The following is a 22,347-nucleotide window of genomic DNA, read 5'->3' as shown; positions in this document are numbered from 1 at the left end:
GATTAGGAATGAGAAAACATTTCCTGGTATTTTAGTCCCCACGGACCCAGGAAGTAAAAGATGGGTTAGTAAATGCCAATCAGTCAGCGGATGTTTTATCAACAGCCGTCAGCAAGACAATTGTGGAGGGTTCAGCTTCTATTCAGTGTCAGTAGCGCATCTGTCATACTGATCTTTTGGCTTCAGTAGTTTATGAGCCAGACACCAGCAACAAGCATTCAGCCATGACAGTCCAACAGCTGTGCAGCACCCATGAATGTCTGGCCTATTGGATGTTCCAGTGTATTCTGTTGGACAGTCCATATTTGGTAGCAAAAGTTTCCAATTTTTAGAAAACAGTGTAAAACAGACAAGAAAGGTATTCTGCTGTCTTTCTTAGTCAAGAAAATTATATACAAAAGATATTGTAACCTGCTATTTTCTGTGTGCTGCATTCATTGACGTTTTCCCACATAATGAAGCAAACTCAAATTTGTGAAACAAAATATTCTCAATAGTTTTGACTGTACCCCTGTCAAAACACAATTTCATTGTTTAGATGAAGGGATATGTTTCTAGGGCAGGGAAACATAGGAAGAAAAAGAAAGAATTATCCACAAATGCTGTTTGGCCTTTTTTTTTTTTTCTTTGCTTTACCCCATTAAAGTGGACCTGATCTCAGAACCTTCTCTCTGCTTTAAAAGATAAGCAACAGCATAATAACCTTTAACGAAAAACATATTTGTCACAACTGATACATATCCTACAATAAATCTGCAGTATGTCTACTTCCTGCTTTCGTGGAAGCAGACATATTAGACAAGACAAATAACATTTATATCGCGCTTTTCTCCTGGCGGACTTAAAGCGCCATATTAACATGCAGTAGTTACAAATTAGCTGCTCTGCTGTGGCAGTCAGCTGACACAGCTGGGAGATCAAATTACAACCTGTGATTAGTCACAGATGAGGGGGGATTGGACAGGCTAAACTCTCTAAATACACACAAGGTGCATTTCTCTATGCCTTCCTTCTGTCATGTGCAAGAGTTCAGCTCCACTTTAAAAATGATAAGATAAGACAGGGAAATTTATCAACAAATTAACAGATTTATGTGGTACCACAAATGCTTTGGTGGATAGCTGTGACAGGACTGCAAGCAACCTTTATACACGTTTGTTTTTTACAAATCTAACATTATTTCAATATGTATGAAAAGTGACACAAAGTAAATACAATGCTCATGACCAATTTTTCTCTCTAAAAAAGCAAAACCACTGAACTCCAAACATGAAAGAGGAACTACACAAAGGCTCTATCTGATAAAGACAGAGTTAGGACAGTATTTTGGTTTATAGCCCTATCTCCTCCAACCCTCCAACTAAAGGTGCGTACACACATGCGACTATAGTCGTTTGACAGACTGAGCAGTGGATTCAAAAGAGACAGATTAAAGACTTTAATGATATCTCTTCCTCCTCCTTTTAGGAATGGTTATATGCGGTTTCATTTATCGCTTGTGGGTGCAAAAACTTTTTTTTTTTACTGAGAATAAATAGAACCATGTATACATTATAGACACCAACAACCAACTATTTTTTTACAAAATTCAGATTTTTGCAAAGCTGAAGATTATAGGCTCATAGGCTGAATTTAATTTTGGCAAAGCTGAAGAATATAGGCCCATTCAAACGCTCGGTATGTGTCATCCAAAACTATATTAATCCCTGCCAGCAGGGCTGTGGAGTTGGAGTTGAAGAGTCTGAGCAATTTTGGGTACCTGGAGTCAGAGGTTTCATGAACTGAGGAGTCAGATGATTTTTGCACCAAATCTACAGCCCTGGTAAGTATTAAGGTGCGTACACACATGCGACTATAGTCGTTTGTAACGATTGTTCCCTGATCTTTACCAACGACGATCGTTCCAAAAATGAACCACCGACTATTAAGGCAAACGACGAACAAGCCAAATCGCTACAAAAGAAAGTTCTGTCTCGGCGGATTTTAACCAACGACGATCGTTTGCAAAAGTAGTACATCGTTGGAAACGGTCGTTCGTACTAGGCTTGACATGCGCATTTCACTATTTCTCCCTGAAACTTCTCATTTTTATGCGCAGGCGCAATAGTTGCTTTTACATGATGTAACGTTCGTTCTAACTATCAGATCGTTACACACCTTTTAAAACTAACTTTACTTAGGTCGTTCTTTCATCAATTAAAAGTTCGTTCGTCGTTCTCAGCGAACGATCGTTGTCGCATGTGTGTACGTAGCATAAGGAACTTGCCAGGTCTCTGCACAGTCCTGTTTGTAAAGGCAGCCCATGCTGCTGAGGTAGAAAGCCTGCATAGCCTACGGATAGACTGGTAATGGACCCACTAAGGCCCCTTTCCCACTGTCTTCTGTGTCTCAGGTACTGCATTGCTGCTGCCAGTGTTGCTTGGCTACACTGCACAGGAAAAGCACCAGTTTATAGATCGGAGCCCGGGCAGAAGCCCAGGCTCCCACTGGACTGTAAGGCCTGGAACCCACTGAAAACCGCAAACGCAAAACGCAACCGCTAGCGTTTTGTCTGAGCGGTTTGCAAGCGGATTCATGCGCGTTTTGGGTCGTGTTTTGCAACATTGTATTTTTTTCCCCAGCGGGTGCCTAGCGTTTTGCGTTTTGCGTTTTTATCCTGATTGGTCCTGTGAATTATTTTTCATTTTGTTACAGTGTGCTGAACCGCAAAACGCTAGCAAAACCGCTCAGTTTAGGTTTTGCTGAGCGTTTCCGCTAGCGGTTCAATACTTTACATTGAAGCGCTAACGCTCCCAAAATGCTGCAGGTCCTGCGTTTGCGTTTCTGGGAAACGCAAACGCTCCTGTGGAAGTTGCCCCATCCATTAACATTAGCCCAGCGTTTTGGCAAACTGCTAGCGTATCGCAGTGCTGCCAAAACGCTGCCAAAAGCGCTCCTGTGGGTTCCAGCCCTAAAAGACCAATAGGAATCATCCCTCCCCAAGGAATATGCTCATTGGTTCACTAATGATTGGTGAACCGATGAGAATACTCACTGTTGCTACGGATGATTTTTTTTTTTTGCAATCCAATAGGAGCTTGATGGTTCTGTTTGGACAGTGATCATGTATAAAGTGGTGCTTGTTTCAAACATCGGAGCTGAGCGATGGTGGCCGCAGTGGCGGAGGACCCAAATGGTGGTGAAGGCAGCAGAAAGGATGCACGATGGGGAGTACTGGGAATGTGTCGAGAGGCACGTGATGGTGCACAGTGTATTTGGTCAGGATACGCTTTGAACTAATGGCTGTACATCAGGTAAAGTGGAAACCCAGCATAAAGGATAACTTTAAAGGTCTAGTCCAGTCAAACAATGCATACTGACACTTTGTGAGCGGAATATGGAGGCTGCCTTATTCGGTACCTTTTTAAACAATGCCAGGTGTATGTCTGTCCTTTCAATCTTTATTTATTAAGCAATTATTTCCCCATCTGAAACAAGCATACAGCTAGCTGTAGTCAGCTCTGCACATCTTTGCAGCTGGTCAACTCAGGTGCAGCCTGTATTTGGAAGCGCTGCCAATATTTTCTGTTGTACAAAAATGTACATCTAATTATGGCTAGCTGCATCTATGTGTATCAGTTTACATTCAATTAATTTAGATTAGGGTTTCGTGCATAGTTTTGCATCCGATTTGTATTCAATGTGTGTATTGAAGTCCCGGGGGCATTGCACACCTCTGTTGGTTTCATTTCAGCTGCAGCCTGATTAGGAGCGCTGCCAAACTTTTCCCTGTTCTTACGAAACTGTGTAGACCATTTATGGCTAGGAGCCTCAGGTTCATACTATGTTTTTACTGTTAGCTGGTGGTTAGGTTTGAGCTAGTGGTTTGGTCTCTTCCGTGATCTCTCATCTGTGTCAGCTGGCTGCGATGGCAGAGCAGCTAATTGGTAAACACAGGATTTTAACAATAGGTCTGCTTCCATGAAAGCAGGAAGTAGACACACTGCCGATTTATTGCAGGATTTGTATCAGCTGTAAGGCCAGAACCCACTACAAATTGCTATCGCTAAACACATTTGCTAGCGTTTTGTATGGGTGTTTTGTAAGCGATTTCATGAGCGTTTTCTGGCGATTGTGGTAGCAATTTTAAAAAGTGTACCGTATATACTCGCAAGCAAGCCGACCCGCATGTAAGCCGACCCCCCAACTTTCACCTGAAAAATGATTGACCCCCATATAAGCCGGGGGTAGGAAATGCTGGCCGCCTTATTCCCCTAGTGTGTCCCAGTATAGCTAGTATAGTGCCCAGTATAGCTAGTATAGTGCTCCGTATAGCTAGTATAGTGCCCAGTATAGCTAGTATAGTGCCCAGTATCGCTAGTATAGTGCCCAGTATCGCTAGTATAGTGCCCAGTATCGCTAGTATAGTGCCCCAGTTTAGCTAGTATAGTGCTCAGTATAGCTAGTATAGTGCCCAGTATCGCTAGTATAGTGCCCAGTATCGCTAGTATAGTGCTCAGTATAGCTAGTATAGTGCCCCAGTTTAGCTAGTATAGTGCTCAGTATAGCTAGTATAGTGCCCCAGTTTAGCTAGTATAGTGCTCAATATAGTGCTCAGTATAGCTAGTAAAGTGCCCCAGTTTAGCTAGTATAGTGCCCCAGTTTAGCTAGTATAGTGCTCAGTATAGTGCTCAGTATAGCTAGTATAGTGCTCAGTATAGCCAGCATAGTGCCCCATTATAGATAGCATAGTGCCCCAGTATAGCTAGTATAGTGCCCCAGTATAGCTAGTATAGTGCCCCAGTATAGCTAGTATAGTGCCCCAGTATAGCTAGTATAGTGCCCCAGTATAGCTAGTATAGTGCCCCAGTTTAGCTAGTATAGTGCTCAGTATAGCTAGTATAGTGCTCAGTATAGCTAGTATAGTGCTCAGTATAGCCAGTATAGTGCTTAGTATAGCCAGTATAGTGCTTAGTATAGCCAGTATAGTGCCCCATTATAGCTAGTATAGTGCTCAGTATAGCTAGTATAGTGCTCAGTATAGCCAGTATAGTGCCCCATTATAGCTAGCATAGTGCCCCAGTATAGCTAGCATAGTGCCCCAGTATGGGTAGGTGGGTGGGTAGGTGCTGCCCCTCCCCGCTCCCCCCGCGGCCGCCGCTACTATTACCTTAGGCGGCGCCGCTTCCTCTATCCCCGTCCTGCTCCGATAACTGACTCATTCACAGCAGCGCGCCCCTCGCTGCTGTGATGATGGAGGAAACCATAGAGAGCGGCTTCCTGTAGCGGCGATGCCGTTACTATGGGAACCGCTCTATGGTTTCCTCCATCATCACAGCAGCGAGGGGCGCGCTGCTGTGAATGAGTTAGTTATCGGAGCAGGACGGGGATAGAGGAAGCGGCGCCGCCTAAGGTAATAGTAGCAGCGGCCGCGGGGGGAGCGGGGAGGGGCAGCACCTACCCATGACTCGCAATCAAGCCGACCCCCCAACTTTTGGGCCACTTTTGGGGGATGAAAATTTCGGCTTGCTTGCGAGTATATACGGTAAGCGTTTTGCCAGTGACTGTGTAGCAATTAGCGACTGCAGGCCTGGTGCTTCTTTGCGCAACTCTGCTTATAGCATAGGAGGAGGTGAGCCGATGACAGCCAGGTAGTCACCAAAACTAGCTGGGTGGAGCACCCGGCTAAAAGAGCCTGGGGAGAACACTGAGCGTTTTTAACTCTGATTGGTCCTTTCAATTATTATTATTTTTTTTTTTTTTTTTTTTTTTTTTTTTTTTTACAGTGTGTAGTAATTTCAAAACGCTAACAAAATCGCTCTGTGCAGGTTTTGACATGCAATTACGCCAGTGTTTATATACTTTATATTGCAGAAACGCTAACTGCTAACGCTAAACGCTAAAAATACTGCATGTCCAGCGTTCGCGATTTTGGTAATCGCTCTAGTGGAATTTGGCCCATCCATTAACATTAGCTGAGCGTTTAGGGAAATCGCTAGCATTTTGAATCAATCCCTAAACGCTCACAAAATCGCTCTAGTGGGTTTGAGCTCTCACACAGAAATGTTTTTCTTTAAAAGGTTAGTATGTTGTTGCTTATCTTTTAGAGCAGAGAAAAAGTTCTGAGTTCAGATCCACTTTAACCTGGAAGCCAAATGTTACCCTTCCCATTCAAGACCGACCGGTAGTGACCTCTCCCAAGCAGGACACGTGTCCTTTCCTGCACTTCAAGCTGCAGAAAGGAGGAGAGAAAGGGATGGTGGGCTGGGTGCAACGTCACTGTAAAGAAAATGTTATTTTGTGTAGATGTAATAACAGCTTAACTTATTTTTCAGAGATTTGTTTATAGACTGTTTACTGCTACTGTAGCTACCAGAGACAGGAAGAAACTGTCTGATGTCATTCTCCACCAGTGTGTGTTTTTAGTCTCGATATAGTGTAAGATTATAATCACTGAGCCTCTGTGCTGCCATTTGTTCTCTCCTGGGGCAGCTATGGTTTACATTTTTCAAAGTGATGTCTACAAGTGTCTTCTAATATTAGAAACATTTAAATGCTATGAATGTAAGGGAGCTCTATTATCTGGTGTACTACATAAACTCTTATGAATTTAATTCGCAATGGAGTCAATCAGGATTGGTCAGGAGACTAGTCCTGGGAGGGAGCTAGAACAAGGCAGCAGGTAAAATGCTTATGCTGCATCATCTCACATTGCCATGTGTCCATTTGAGTAACTGTCAGGCTGCAAAAGCTAATTTAAACCTCTATTCTCCTGTGTTAAACAGTTTAGAAGGAAGCCAAAAAGGCAATACTGCAGTTAAAAATCTCTCTTACTTTAGATGTTTGCTGACAGCAAGGCTCCGTATTCCCAGGCTCCTAAGGAGGACGCAAGCCGAATAACAGATACTGCAAAGCATTCTGGGGCCCTCCCCTGGCTGCTAGTGAGGCTCAAGTTTCAACAGCATGTAACAGTCTAGCTCACAGCACTAATAAATCTCGGGCAGAGTACACTGCAGGAGTCCGCTATTGTTCCTAGCCACATGGCTAATTAATATTCACTGCACAGTAGTGTTATTCATTACCAGCGTTTGTGAGAGTGGAATCATCAGGAAGCAGGCAGGACATGACGACACATTTGGCTTCATAGGAGACAGACAAACATGGAACCTGCCATGAGCTGTCAGGAGCATCATTCTCTGCAAATACTATATAAAGATTCTGTGAAATCCAAACGTGGACTGTGAAATGCATATGTAATGTAAGTACAGCCAATCTTTAGCTACTGATATATGTGTTTATTTTCTCTGAGACCTTATACCTAACAGCTCCTCTTTAAAGTGAACCTGAACTCTTGCACAGGACAGAAGAGAAACATAGAGAAATGACCCTGTATGTATTTAGAGAGTTTAGCCTGTCTAATTCCCCCTCATCTGTGGCTAATCACAAGTTGTAATTTCATCTCTCCCCTGTGTCAGCTGACTGCCACAGCAAATAAGCTAATTTGAAAGAACAGGATGTGAACAATATGTCAGCTTCCATGAAAGCAGGAAGTAGACACAGAGCAGATTTATTGCAGGATTTGTATCAGCTGTAACAAAAAAAATGCTTTTCTTTAAATGTTATTATGCTGTTGTGTGTCTTTTAGAGCAGAGAGAACGTTCTGAGTTCAGGTCTGCTTTAATGGAAGTCACACTGCAGGGAGCGGAAGACCAGTGAGTACCACAATAATAATAAATGTTTTAAAGCTGGTAACTGCACTTTTCACAGCATTACTGTTTTATTATAAATGTCAATTTATAAACGCTGCTACACAGAACAAGTCAGAAAAAAATCATATAATAAACTCCTTATAAACACAATGCCTTAGAAATATAATCTATATCAAGTCCACATTTGTCTTCTAACCTATCTATCCTTAAGTGTAACGGACCCATACAAATACATCTGCAATAGCTTCCTTTGGGAATGCAGTAGCTCATTTATTAATGATTACTGTAAAGCACATACAGACATTAAGATGCCATAAGCCACAATAGGAAATGGCTAACTATGTCGCCACTAACAGCTCTAATGTCACAGTTTCAGGACATCTGGTACACTCTTGAGTCATCAAGCCAATCTCCTCCAATGAGCTTCTTACAGGCAACCACAACTACACACTTAATATTCCTCAGCAATCATACCGTAACTCTACCATAGGACCACGTTTTCATATATAGCTCTCTACCTAAAGACATGAAAAGAAGCCATCAATATCCATAAATGAAACATGGTGGTATGACAAAATGATTTCAAAGTGAACATTCATCTCAGAAACACTGCTTGTCCTGTTAGTAAGATGATCTTTGCATCAGATCAGCATCGCCAGAAGGATCAATATTTAGAGCTGGAATTTTTCATCTTGCATAGGGCATTGCGAAACTACAATGGAGAAACCTAAACACAGTATAGGCAGATATGGATGAAATGCTCCATGTTTTCCTATAGGAAGGCATAAGGCCCATTCTCTGTATGTCCATTGGTCTGCTGCCATCCGCTCTGGGGAGTGGTCCAGTAGTGGACCTAGGGCTTGATTCACAAAAGAGTGCTAACTGATAGCACGGCAGTTTCTGCGTGCGTTTTCGCGTGATCACGAATTTTCGCAAATGTGAATTTTTGTGCAAAACCGATATAGTTTGCATGCAAAAATTTGCATTTGTGGGCGAAAACGTGAAAATGCTATCAGTTAGCACACTCTTGTGAATCAAGCCCTTAGTGTGAACTGCCCTGAAAGTGGACAGAAAATGTGTACAATGTGCACAAAGCCCTGTAGATTGGCAGTTCAGTTTTCTTGTTAGCACCTGCAACTTTTCCTTTCTTTGCCAAAAGAATTTTGCTAACGGGGTGTTTTTTTTTCTTCATTTTTATACAATATTCATAACCACAAACAGGCAAATATTAACCTAATAGAAACAAACAGGAACACCTGTGCACAGGTATATACACTGAATCAGATCTTTCTTTCTGCAGCTTTGCCAAAAAAAAATGAAGGCTAGCTTCACTGTAAAAGCAGGAGCACAACAGAAACGGAAAGTCGTGCCGCACTTTATCCACGCATTGCATCGCATACAGTAAAGCATACAGTCAATGAAAAGTATGCTTCTCTATCAACCTATGCGTTCTGCAGCAACGCACTGCATACTGTGTGTTGTGATGCCACACACTGTTAAAGGGGAACTTCCGCCTAAACAAACATACTGTCATTAAGTTACATTAGTTATGTTAACTAAAATAGATAGGTAATATAATCTCTTACTCACCCTGTTTTAAAAGAACAGGCAAATGTTTGTGATTTCATGGGGGCAGCCATTTTTTAAATGGGGGCAGCCATCTTTTTGGTTGAAAGGAGGTGACAGGTAGCATGAGACACAGTTCCAACTGTCCTGTGTCCTGATCACCCCTCCCAGCTGCGCACACTAGGCTTCAAATCTCAAATAATAAAAAAAAAAAATCTGTACCAAAACAGCAGAACGAGAACAAAATCATCAGAAATCCCATCATGCTCTGCGCAGTATTGGGGAAAAAATGCCCGGGCAGTTTTTTTCTGTGAATCTAAAAATGAGGCTTGGGTAAGAAAAACAAAGTTCTGATGCTGTGTTAGGCTGCTTTCACAGTGAGACGTTACAGGCGCATGCTAGAGCAGCTTGTAACGCAGCCCACCGCACAGTAATGAAAAATCAATGGGCTGTTCACAGTGCCCACGTTGCGTTACAGTGTAATGCTGCATGTTCTGGGAAAGTGCAGCATGCTGTGCGTTATACTGGGCTTTAGCTGCGTTAGACTGCTTGAACATGCTCAGTAAGGCCACATCTGGAATATGAAATTCAGTTCTGGGCACCACATTACAAAAAAGAAAGATATTGCAATTTTAGAGCAGGTGCAGAGACGAGCTACAAAAGTGATACGCGGGATGGAAGGTCTCACTTACCAAGAAAGGTTAGATAAACTGGGTTTATTTAGTCTAGAGAAAAGACGCCTTAGAGGGGATCTAATTAACATGTATAAATACATCATAGGGCAATATAATAGCTTGGCGGATGAGCTTTTTGTCCCTAGGCCTTCTCAGAGGACTAGAGGACATGATCTGCGCATGGAGGAAAAACGTTTTAGCCATTTATTTAGGAAAGGGTTCTTTACAGTAAGAGTGATTAAGATGTGGAATGCATTGCCACAGGAAGTCGTTATGGCAAACTCTATACCTGCATTTAAAGGGGGCTTAGATGCTTTCCTTGCGTTGAAAGACATCCATGGCTACAATTACTAGGTAATGCCCATTGATGTTGATCCAGGGATGTTATCTGATTGCCATCTGGAGTCGGGAAGGAATTTTTTTCCCTTTTGGGGCTAATTGGACCATGCCTTGTAAGGGTTTTTTCACCTTCCTCTGGATCAACAGGGATATGTGAGGGAGTAGGCTGGTGTTGTACTTTGTTCTCTGGTTGAACTCGATGGACGTATGTCTTTTTTTCAACCAAAATAACTATGTAAGTGACTAGCCACATGGCTAATTAATATTCACTGCACTGTGGTGACGTAACCTTTACTCATAGTGTTGTCCGGATCATGAATGAATCGTTCATTTGATCAGGATCTTTTTTGTGAGTCGAATCATCCGGATCATCACAATGAATGATTCGGTTCACAGTGGATGTCTGTCTGGAAGAAACAGGAACATACAGAATATAGAGCGCAGGGAAAGTCATGTCCTGCTAGTCATATCACCCCCAGTCTGCTTCCCTAGTAAAATTTTCGGTTCAAAGATCCGGATCTTTTCAATGATCCGAATCCTTAAAGATCCGGACTTCCCATCACTATCCTGGAGCAGCTGTTCTATCAGTATAGATAGAACGAAACCAGCGCACCAAGAACTGCATAACGCGGCTCAATCTGACGTCCAACTTCAACACCACCTTGCGTTGCGTTAGGGGCACGTTATGCGATCAACGTCCCCTAAAACACAACATCTTGGTGTGAAAGAGGGCTTAAAGAAACACCAAGCCTTTTCAGTGCTGCTGAGTAGATTTTTAGTCTGGAGGTTTACTTTAAACAGCACCTTCCTGGCTACACTGTGAATGCCACATAGGTGATGCATTGCAGTGCAACGTTCCACATTACAATGTGCCCATTACCTTGCACTACTGAACGGCTCATCACTGGGAACATAGCCTCAAGCTGGCCATACGTTATACAGTTGCCCAAATAGACATTAGATTAGACAAAAACATCTAATTGGGCAGAAATATTATTTTGCTTTTGATCGTAACTGCGATCGATATTATGATCAACATCACGATCTGCATACAGGCATCTAGTGGGACAGCTTTCTTCCTGGTGCAGCAGCAACAACCTGGAACTGAATGCTCTTAAAGTATACCTTAGCGCTAACTTAAATTCAAAAAGGATGACTAATCTGTGTATGGGGAGCCGTGCGGATCCTTACCGCACCTCCCGTGCCCCAGCGTTTCCCTCTGTTCTCTGGTAATAATCCAATTCCCCCTTTTCCTGGTCGGCGTGGTCTGTGACCTCCGATCAGAACATACTGCACTGTACATGCGCAGTATGCCCGCTATGGCACCTTGCAAACACGCTTACATCATATGGCGCCGCCAAGAAATGCGGTCACAAGGTGCTCTAGCGGACACACTGCGCATGCACAGCATGTCCGGGTCAGAGTTCACTGACTGTGCTGACCAGAATTGGATTATTACCGGAGAACGGAGGGTGCGGTAAGGATCCGCAAAGCTCCCTATACACATATTAAGCATCCTTTTCGAATTTAAATTAGTGAGAACGTATACTTTAAAAAGAACCCAGGCAGTTTTTACTAAAGATAATAGGACACAGAGGCATGTTCTGTGCACAATGACATGCCTGTGTCCTATTGCCGCCGCTAGTCCCCCCTACATTATGCTGTCACCCCTGCAGATAGCACCAGGCTAGCAACAATCTGATTGCTGTTAGCCTTCTGTTTACCTGGCAGCTTGTCAATCAGTGTCCTCCTCCGTCTCCCCCCCCGCATTGCCTCCCCCGACTCCTCCATTGAATAGCTCCCCGCATCTGTCAGCTTCCTCCAATCGGAAGCTAAGCCACAACCCAGGAAGTACTTCCGGGTCCCGGCTTAGTATTTGATTGGAGGAAGCTGACAGAGGCGGGAAGCCATTTAATAGATGAGGGGGGACTAGAGGCGGCAATACAATGACACAGAGGAATGTCACTGTGTACAGAACATGCCTCTGTGTCCGATTATCTTTAATAAAAAACGCCTCAGGTTCTCTTTAAGACCATGGAGATCTCAATAGACTTTAGGAGAAAAACCCACCAATTCCCCCTAATCATAAATGGATCTACAGTGAACCTAGTAAAGTTATTTAAATTTCTTGTGTTCGAACTCCAACATCTTAAATTCAAAATGGGATAAAAATACTATCATCATCAACAAAGCGCAACAGAGGATACACCACCTACGGCAGCTGAAAAGCTTGGCCTAACACAAAAACTAATGGTGCAGTTCTATACTGCAATGATTGAATCCATCATGGCATCAGCTATGACTGTCTGGTTTGGCTCATGCTACATATGAGAAAAGGTGAGACTGCAGCACATCATCCAATCAGCAGAAAGAATAATCCGCTGCAGCTTACCTTCCCTGCAGGATCTTTATGCTAGCAGGTGCAGAAAGAGAGCGACCAACATTGCCTCGGACTCCTCTCATCCCAATCACTCCATCTTACACCTTATGCCTTCAGGTGTGAAATACCTGTCGGTCGCAACTAAAACTTCCAAGCAGAGGAACAGCTTCTTCCCTCAGGCGGTAACCATGCTTAATGCAAAACCATGCTAAAACTGCTAGGACTGGAAAGAATAACAGCACAGAACTGAAAATGAACACTTCTCACCCTGCTTACTACCACTTTAACTTAGTATATACTGTCTTCAACCAGTAATATCTATACTGTCTGTGCACCAAAAGCAGAAAAACGACCAACACATGCCGAATTCTTAAAAAGCAGAATATTTATTCACAAAAAATTGTGAACAAAATGTAGCCATAACATCCGGTCTTCCAGAATGGAATTATAGCTCAGTAGTAGTAGTAGCTCTTAGCTGCATATAGATGCATGAAGATCTCCTCAGGTATAGGTTACGCCTTCATTGCAGCCCAATTCTGCTCACAACGGACTGTCGCCGTTTCGAACGGATCAACCGTTCTTTATCAAGTGATAGCATCACCTATACCTGAGGAGATCTTCATGCATCTGTATGCAGCTAAGAGCTACTACTACTGAGCTATAATTACATTCTGGAAGACCGGATGTTATGGTTACATTTTGTTCACAATTTTTTGTTAATAGATCTGCTTTTTAAGAATTCGGCAAGTGCTGGTCATTTTTTTGCTTTTGGTCTATATCAAGTCTGTGCTAGCCACACGGACTAGACCTTGCACAGCCATTGAAGCAAGATAGGTGTGCTGTCCGAGAAGTTGAAATATACTGTCTGTGCGTGAATTGTGTTGACTGCTAAGTCAAATTCCTTGTAAGTGCAAACTTATTTGGCCAAATAAAACTGATTCTCATTCTAATGTGTATGCAAAAACACATTAAATGTTAACGAGGCAATTGATCAACATGGACGTTATTCTACAGTGGATCTGTGTTTCATTGAAAATAACAGCATCGCTTATATTGTGGAGGAGGCCTGAGGCTGTCTCCAGTTCTACAGATGCATTTTTAAAGCAGACAAACAACAAAACCAGAGAACCTTTTAACAGCATCCCTCAAACAACAGTTATTATGTGTTTTATCTTTAAAAAATAATTATATATTTTTTTTCTTTAGTTCTATGTTGCTGTAAATGGAACTTGTAATTATCTTACTCATTCCTGGTCTATAAAGACTCCATGTTAATTTGTTCACTTATCTGATGCAAATCAAGTTGTTGTTGTTTTTCCCCCCATAATCCTTATTTACCAAAAACACTTGTTACCCTCCCAGTAAACTCTATAGATATAGAAGATGCAAAGCATGCTTCCATATTACAAGGCTTATAAAACAAAAAGGCAAATTTCACTCTCGGTATAAAATTGCCATAGTATACAGTATAAATTTGAGCACAAAAGTCTTTCTGCAGATTAGTTTTACTACAAATTATCTTTCCATTTCATCCAGTGGCTAGCTAAGAATTGTCAAAATTGTCAGCTGAAAGTGCACTTCATTGCACCCTTGGTAACAGTTCTGTGTATTCTGTCTGCCCTACAACAGAAATCCCAGAGTGAACGGAGCTTAAAGAAAACCTGTACTGAAAATAAAATTCAAAATAGGCATACACAAGTCATACTTACCTTCCATGTAGTCTACTCCTTAGTGTCTTTCTCCTGTCCTGCGTCCTATTTGTTCACTATGATCAAGGGAATTTTCCGTCCTCCATTTGGAAAATAGCCATTACCCATAACAGCTTTCTGGTCAGCACACAGTTAAACTGTAACATCGCCCACTTGAGCCATAGGGAAACATGGACATTGCCTGGTACATCCGTTTTCCTCTCAGCTATAACTGACAGCAACTGATATTTTACTGACAGCAACTGATATATTTCAGATCTGACAAAATATTGTCAGAACTGGATGGGATTATTGTCAGAAGAAAATGGTGAGCTTCTGAGAGGAACTGATGGCAAGGTAACTCTGTAATTTTCATTTGAAGTTACCTCATGTGTTTATTTTAAATATTTTTACTCAGTACAGGTTCTCTTTAAGGCTGCTTTCACAGTATAAAGGAGCGTACACACATGCGACTATAGTCGTTTGAAACGATCGTTCTCCGATCGTTTCAAACGACGATCGTTTAAAAAAAAACAGCTAACTACCATTAAGTCTAACGACGGACGAGCTAGATCGTTAAAAACGAGCGATCTAGCTTGGCGGATTTTTTCCAACAACGATCGTTTGCAAAAGTAGTACATCGTTGGAAACGGTCGTTCGTACTAAGCTTGACATGCACATTTAACTTTTTCTCCATGGAACTTTTCATTTTTATGCGCAGGCGCAATAGTTGCTTTTACTTGATGTAACGTTCGTTCTAACGATCAGATCGTTACACACCTTTTAAAACTAACTTTACGTTTACTTTAAGACGTTACAGGTGCACGTTAGTGCAGACTGTAACGCAGCCCACCGCACAGCAATGAAAAATCGATGGGCTGTTCACAGTGCCCACGTTGCGTTACAATGTAACGCAGCAGGCAAAAAGAAAGTGCTGCATGCTGTGCGTTATACGCGGCTAAGCCGCGTAGACTGTTTGCACATGCTCAGTGATATTGGAGGAGGTGGTCTCCCCTCCTCCTCCGCGGCCAGCCACATGGCTAATTAATATTCACTACACTCAGTGACGTGCAGTGTTTACTTCCTGGAGCGGCCGCTCTGTGCGGCGATTGGCTGGCAGGAACACGTGATGCCGCATGCGTCCAAGAGTACGCATCACGGCATCACAGGACGCATTAAGAGCCGCTTAACGCGGCTCAATGTAACCTCCAGCTTCAACCCCACTATGCGTTGCGTTAGGGGCACGTTATTCGACCTTAACGTGGCATCGAACGCAATGTCTTAGTGGGAAAGAAGCCTTAGAAGCACTGTGGAATAGATGTACTTTCTATGCACATGAAAATAATCAAGTTGATTGCATATTGCATTTTGCCTTAGGCTGGGAACACACTAGGCGTTGCATGAAAGGTTGCGTTTTGCTGCATATGTGTTTGTGCGTTTTAAGTGTGTTTTGCGTGGTTTTTGCTTGCATTTTAATACATTTGCATTTCGCACATATAAATCGCAAGTGCATTTTTGTACGTTTTGTATGCATTTTTTTTTATATGCGTTTTAGGTTCCGTTCACATTTAAAACCGCAAAACACCAGCGATTACCACTAGTGTTTTGCAGGAGTAATTTTTCCATCATAAATGCGGGAAAATCACTGGACACTGTAGCGGTTTGGGAGAAATCGCGATTATTGTTTCTATACATGCTAATCGTGATCGCTCCGGAATCACCGGCAAACCACTGCATGGAACACTCACTTTCAAAATTGCTGCGCTGCCTAATTACTGATCAACTCCGTTAGTGCAATTAAAAAACAAATCAGTCAAAACAATATAAATATCACCAAAATTGTCACATAAAGTCCAATGAGTGCGCTATGGTTCCTCCTGTAATAAAGTCAATGTCCTTCTGGTGCTATGCACTCCACTGCGCGCTCCTCCAGAGACCTATAAAACATCTCCACATAGTGTGATACTGTATAATAGTGATGGCCCGAACCGTTCGCCTGGTGAACCTTTCTGGGCCTCTTACTACTTCCGGGTCGCAATGACCCGGAGTAGTACGCCTGCGCTGCCCGGCAGAGCGCGTCCTAGATCGCGCTCCCGTTGCCAGGCACTTTCTGCGCATGTGCGTGACGTCATGAGTGACGTCACGCTCATGCGCAGAGAGTGCCCGGCAACAGGAGCGCGATCTGGGACGCGCTCTGCCGGGCAGCGCAGGCGTACTACTCTGGGTCATTGCGACCCGGAAGTAGTAAGAGGCCCAGAGTAGCAGAGCTGTTCGCCGGCGAACGGTTCGGGAACCGTTCGCTACATCTCTACTGTATAACCATTCAATGATCAAATACTCCACAGTGCGGGTGCGAGTGATAACCGTGTCCACACGTGATCCCCACTACCCTAGAGGTCAAAAAGGCTCACCAGACGTAAACCACCGTGATTCAGGTGGCAATCTCACATTCATTAATATGTATCACTCAGAGCATCAGTGATCATATCCAGTTCCAGTAAAAAATCCTTTAATAAAAGCATAAAACAAAATCATCGCGCAGCATGTCAATCCAATGATGAATACACACTGCGCCTCTCGCGCACTTGGGTAACTTACAGACTCCCTTTAGGGATAGAGTAGCGAGTCATAGCGGCAAGTCTCTCCAGCATCAGACGCGTCTCCAATAGCCTCTCTGCGGCGTCCCGCTATTCAGGCTCCCGCGACTCCGGACTTCCGCACTGCGACTCACGTGACCTACGTCAGGCGTACTGGCATCAGACCCCACCAACAGAGAGCTGTGTTGGTGGGGGGAAATCACTCGTGTGCTGCGTTGTGCGGTCCTGCAGCTTGGCCTTAAAGCTGCAGTGGCCAATTATGAAAATAACAGCCTGATCTTTAGGGGGGTTTACCACTGTGGTCCTCAAGTGGTTAAGGGCAGGGCTATCATCAGTACTGTGGTTGGCAAGAACAAGGCAATCTCACTGGCGTGTTCGGTGATGGACTACAGAACCCGAGCACTCCGATGAATATAGGTGGTGATGAGGAGGGGTAGAGTGTTAGAGTACCTATAGTGGATTACAGCTTATAGTTAATTTACCCCTCATTGGGCCTGATGCAGAAAAGGGCAGTAATATTGCCATGCACAGACAGTGCATGCCAATATTAATATTACTTTTGGCAGCGTGTACCGTGAGTTACACTATTAGCATGACCCGTGATACTCGAGTAGCAAAGCCGTTGCTATGGTAACGAGTGTTACTAATGGTAGCACTCGTAACAGTCACACTACTCGAGTACCTTGGGTCACGCTTATAGTACTTATAATTTGCAGTACATGCTGCCGGAAGTAATTGCTGTGCGCTGTCTGTGCACGGCAATATTACCACACTTTAGAGCATCAACCCCATTGCCCCCTAACCTAGGGTCAGCAATCAAATGGGTGAATAACTCACCAGGAAGCAGGCATTACTGTTAAACCCCACCCCCCTAACATGGCACTTTTCACCCGAAGCCTTGCTGAAGACGTCCGGGTCACAGCCTAACATGGCACTTTTCACCCGAAGCCTTGCTGAAGACGTCCGGGTCACAGCCGTTTTGCCAATCGCAATAGCACCATGATTTAGATGAAAACTGCAGTGCTCATTTTCCACTAGCATGTTTTGTTTTTTTCCCAAATCGCAATAGCCGGCCTGCACAATTATCACAGCATGATCACACGATTGCAGTTTGCGTGATCGCAATGCAACACGATTGTGCTTGCAATTTCACTTCCCAGTGGAAAAGGGCCCTTATGCGCTACAATGGGTTAGAGATAAATGAGATGGAGTGGTGCTGAAATGCTAAATGGTATAACTACCACTCCTAGACCAATTTTGATCAGGCAGAAATCAATCTTTTGCTGACATAGGCCACTATGAAAATGTGTATGGCTAGTCTACCTAGGAATTCTTTGATTTAGGTTCATTTTGCATCCTCTTAAACAACTTGGAAGGTCTTTGCGAATAATAAAGACCACTACTACCAGTACCAATAGTTATGTATTGTTCCTTAGGATATTTCTAAACTAATTAATCCTTCTGGAATGGTGTACTGGGCCACCGAATCAAGGACCATTTATGGCCTGAAACAACAAGAATTCTGTTTATAGAAATAGTGTTTCAACACAGGAATCTGCCAAGCCATTAGGCGTCGTCTTATTTCTAAGCTCACTGCATGATCTCTATTGTATATTTGCAGGATAAGATGAAAACTGGGTGATTCTAAGGGCCCATTCACACTTGAGCGTTTTGCCGGCAATTTCGGGAAACCGCTCAAACGCTAGCGCTTTTCAAAGCGCTAGGGTAATAAAAGTCTATGGGCCCGTTCTCATTTGGGCGATTTGCGCTAATCGCTGCAAATCGCCCAAAAACGCTAAACGCAAACGAGTAGCTTGCACCATTTTCAGGCGATTTCCCGGCAATCGCATTTTAGTGCTATAGAAGCGCAAAACGCAATCGCTAAAAAAATCGCCAGGTGTGAATGGTGATTTTTTTGGGGGCGTTAATCGCCAAAAAACGCCAGAGCAAAACGCTAGCAAAATCGCTAGTGTTTTGCGATCAGCAAGTGTGAATGGGCCCTAAAACCTAAAGGACAACTAAAGTGAGAGGGACATGGTGGCTGCCATGTTTATTTCCATTTAACAGCTTCCGGACAGTGGTGATTAAAATCTCTGCCGTTTTGGCTGATCATTCCTGCCAGGGCATGGATTTCAATCACCGCTGCACAGTCCGCTCACTCTCGTTGTTCCCACTACTGTCCGTTGCTGTACCTGTTTGCTCTGCTGTCACTCTGACAACAGATCTTCTGTATATCAGGCAGGAGCCAATTTCTGTGGCTCCGGACGCCGTGGCTGCTGTGAGCCAATCACATTTCTTAAAAGGGCACAAACGGCTCTGATCTTAAAGGGGCCATAGCCATCCAGTCCCAAAGTGGTTAAACAATACTAGTTGCCTGGCAGTCCTGCTGATGTCTTTTGCTGCAGTAATGTCTGACACACACTTGTAACAAGCATGCATCTAATCTTGTCAGAAACATCTAATCTGCATATTAGGTTATGGGCTATGGCTAAAAGAATTATAAGCAGAAGGATCAGCAGGACAGTCATGCAATGTGCATTGTTTAAAAGGAAAAAAATATGGCAGTCTCCATATGCCTCTCACTTCAGTTTTCCTTTAAAGCAGTAGGATCAGCCATACTATTCCAGGGAAAAAAACACATATATAAGTAGATAAATACTTGATCTACTTACATAACACATGTATTGTACTGTCCACGGTTTGATTTCAGTGAATGTTGTATAGTAAATGATGAGAATTCTGTTCCTGGTGGGGGCCATGTCTTTTGCCCACAGTAAAGGCTAACTCGTGATGTCATTTCTGCCCTTCACTTTTTTTCTTGTCTCCTCCAATCACTGAGTCACCTCAGCATTCCTTGTAAACACAAGTGAGTAGGGGATCAGGTTTCAGATAAGCAGCAGACAGGGAAACAAAGGGAAGAGGAGGAATATATTATAGATAAAAAGAACCCCAGCATGCAATTCTTTGGCACTGACTACTAAAGAGCCAGTGCTCCTAAGGTATATGATAACTCCAAATCATAACAGCAGAAAATGTTTTGAAAGTTTTGAATGCAGGATTAGCATCTTTATAACTTAATACACTCAGACCAGTTGCTGTTGAAATTTGATTTTTATGGTGACGATACCGCTTTAAAGCTTCGATTTTTACCAGCCTCGGAGCAGATTCAGATCAGAGAGGGATTGATCTGTTTGCCACACTGGGTGGCAATCTAAATGTGTATGCGTATTGATTTGTATTACTAATCCGGGGATCTGCATCTGCGGTCCCCAGCATGCCTAATCAATCATCTTTCAATCAATGTCAGAAGTTTGTAGATCCAAAGGCATGTTGGAAATTGGCCACTGGGTGGGAGGAGGTGCAGCAGGGGATTAAAAAGTGTATAAAGTTACACAACATGGTGAGGTACAACACCTTTAATCAATCCTCAAATAGTTGTGGCTGAAACAATCATGAGTAACTTGATCAATTGTCTACTGAAGAGTGGACAATTGCTTGCCATGAGGAGTTGCTAACAATCCATGTATAGCTTGCAACACTTTGCTTTATGGCTGACAGAGGGTTATTAATCAATAACATCAACAAAAAAGACACTCATTTACCTTAATTCCACTGTCAAACACTGTATAGATAAGGTATTCTGATTAGTAATTACATCTGGTATCAGAAGGACCTAAAAGGATCCGTAGCAAGACTATTGAAATGCAGATAGGATTGCTGCCAGATTGCTAGCAGCAGAGTAGAATGAAGGAGCCCTTATGCTGGAGCATCAGGCAGCTATGTAAACACAGGCATAAGGAAAGTGGCCAAATGACTTTAGTGGGGGATTCTTGTCACCAGTGGGGGAGGGAGAAACACATCCGCATCTGAAACAACTTTGGGGGCTGCATGAGAATGTGGGGGGCGGCTATACGGGAGTGGCGGAGGATGCTGAGGCTGCTGGATCGCAGCGGGTGTACAGCCAGCCACACAAGCGTACGATAGAATGAGGAAGCCGGGTACGTCCAGGCCTCTCCTCCCTGCCTCTCTTGTACATGGTACGCGAGGAGGGGAGCCGTGCCTCTCCCAGACAGACGCCCCTCCATCACACCTTCCCCGCTCAACTTACCGTGAATGGAGCCCGTTAGGTAAACACTCATCTTCCAGCGGGGAGAGGGTGGGGCCTCGCTGGGACGGGAGCTCCGGGGCTGAGGATGAAGTCACAGCCCGAGAAGGAGGCGTGCTACACAGGGGGACTCAGTGCTTCCGCTGCTGCCCTGCTCAGCCTCCTCATCACACAGGCAGCGCTGCTGCTCCCATCTCTCCAGGGCAGGCTGACATCAGGCCAGGTGTTTCTGCTGGATACAGCAGCAGCACTGCCCCCAACTAGCCCAAACTCCTGCCAGACGTGGCCCATAGAACAGCAGAGACAGCTCTGCATTCACTATGCTCCAGATACGGTTTGCTGGGTATTGCCAGGTAGATTGGAGAGACAGTCACTAAACCTTATCCCTCTTGCTCCACAGCTGCCCAGCTTTCAGTAACTGGACTGGTGTGCAAGTGTTTATATCTCTAGTATTACTTTGTGACCACTGCAGGTTTCTGTGGAGGGATGAAAAGTTGACTTTTGCTTCTGAAGCCTTAATTGTCCTCATTAATGGAGATGATTTGGTGGGGAATCATTCGCTGAAGTAATTTTGCACAATGAAGTGTCCATTTTTGCAGTTAGAAAAAGTTGGGGACCATGGGAGGCAGGAGGTTGTTTTTATTGTTTTAAGCATGCATTTTGGTTAGTTTGTGCAAAGTAAATAGTAGCTTCTTAGCAAGAAACTAGGGGTGCATACACACATCCAATTGTGAACAGCCAATTTTACCTTTTCTATGAAGTATGACAGCTTACCTACACAATTTGTCAAAATCTGTTGGCCCTCATACTACTTTAAGGTGGTAAATTTGTTAATTGATTGGCCAGTCAAAATTGGATGAGTGTATGCACCCTGAGGCCTTGTACACACTTTCAATTCTGATTGACCAATTACTGGATAATTTTACCACCTTTATGAAGTATAAAGGTTCGTATACACGTCCGATAAAGATCGTTCGTTACGAACGATTCGTGACGTTTACACGATATTCAAATTAGACGGAAAAGATCGTTCGTAATGAACGATTGTGTACACACGTGAACGATATAAGTATAAAGTACTGAACGACGAACGATTAAAAAATGCGTGCGCAAACGGAAGTGACGTTATGACAGGCAATAAGAACATGCGTTATCGGACGATCTTTGTACACACTGCAACGATTGAACGATTATCTTTCGAAAAAATCCGCCGGGTTGGATCGGTCCGATTGAACGATAACGATCGTTATCGTTCACAAAAACGATCGTTCACACTTTTTGAACGCACGATTATCGTTCCGATTGTCGTT

The 22,347-nt window shown here is 43.5% G+C and overlaps 1 protein-coding gene across 3 annotated transcripts in view; it reads right to left on the bottom strand.

Annotated features, from left to right (window-relative positions):
* Nucleotides 1–21,341, bottom strand: part of ATP8B4 (ATPase phospholipid transporting 8B4 (putative)) — a 352,146-nt gene extending 330,805 nt beyond the window's left edge. Inside the window, exon 1 of one of the 3 annotated variants that reach the window (XM_068275401.1) lies at nt 21,041–21,341. The gene's annotated coding sequence lies outside the window, so the exon portion shown is untranslated. Of the gene's footprint in view, nt 1–19,604; nt 19,628–20,534; nt 20,571–21,040 lie in introns of those variants that run through there. The other 2 variants (XM_068275402.1, XM_068275404.1) reach the window with 2 other exon arrangements.
* Between the last annotated feature and the right edge of the window lie 1,006 nt (nt 21,342–22,347).

Source organism: Hyperolius riggenbachi, chromosome 3 (genome assembly GCF_040937935.1).
Source record: "Hyperolius riggenbachi isolate aHypRig1 chromosome 3, aHypRig1.pri, whole genome shotgun sequence".
In the NCBI taxonomy this organism is placed as follows: domain Eukaryota; kingdom Metazoa; phylum Chordata; class Amphibia; order Anura; family Hyperoliidae; genus Hyperolius; species Hyperolius riggenbachi.
This window is presented reverse-complemented; position numbering and strand designations above follow the sequence as displayed.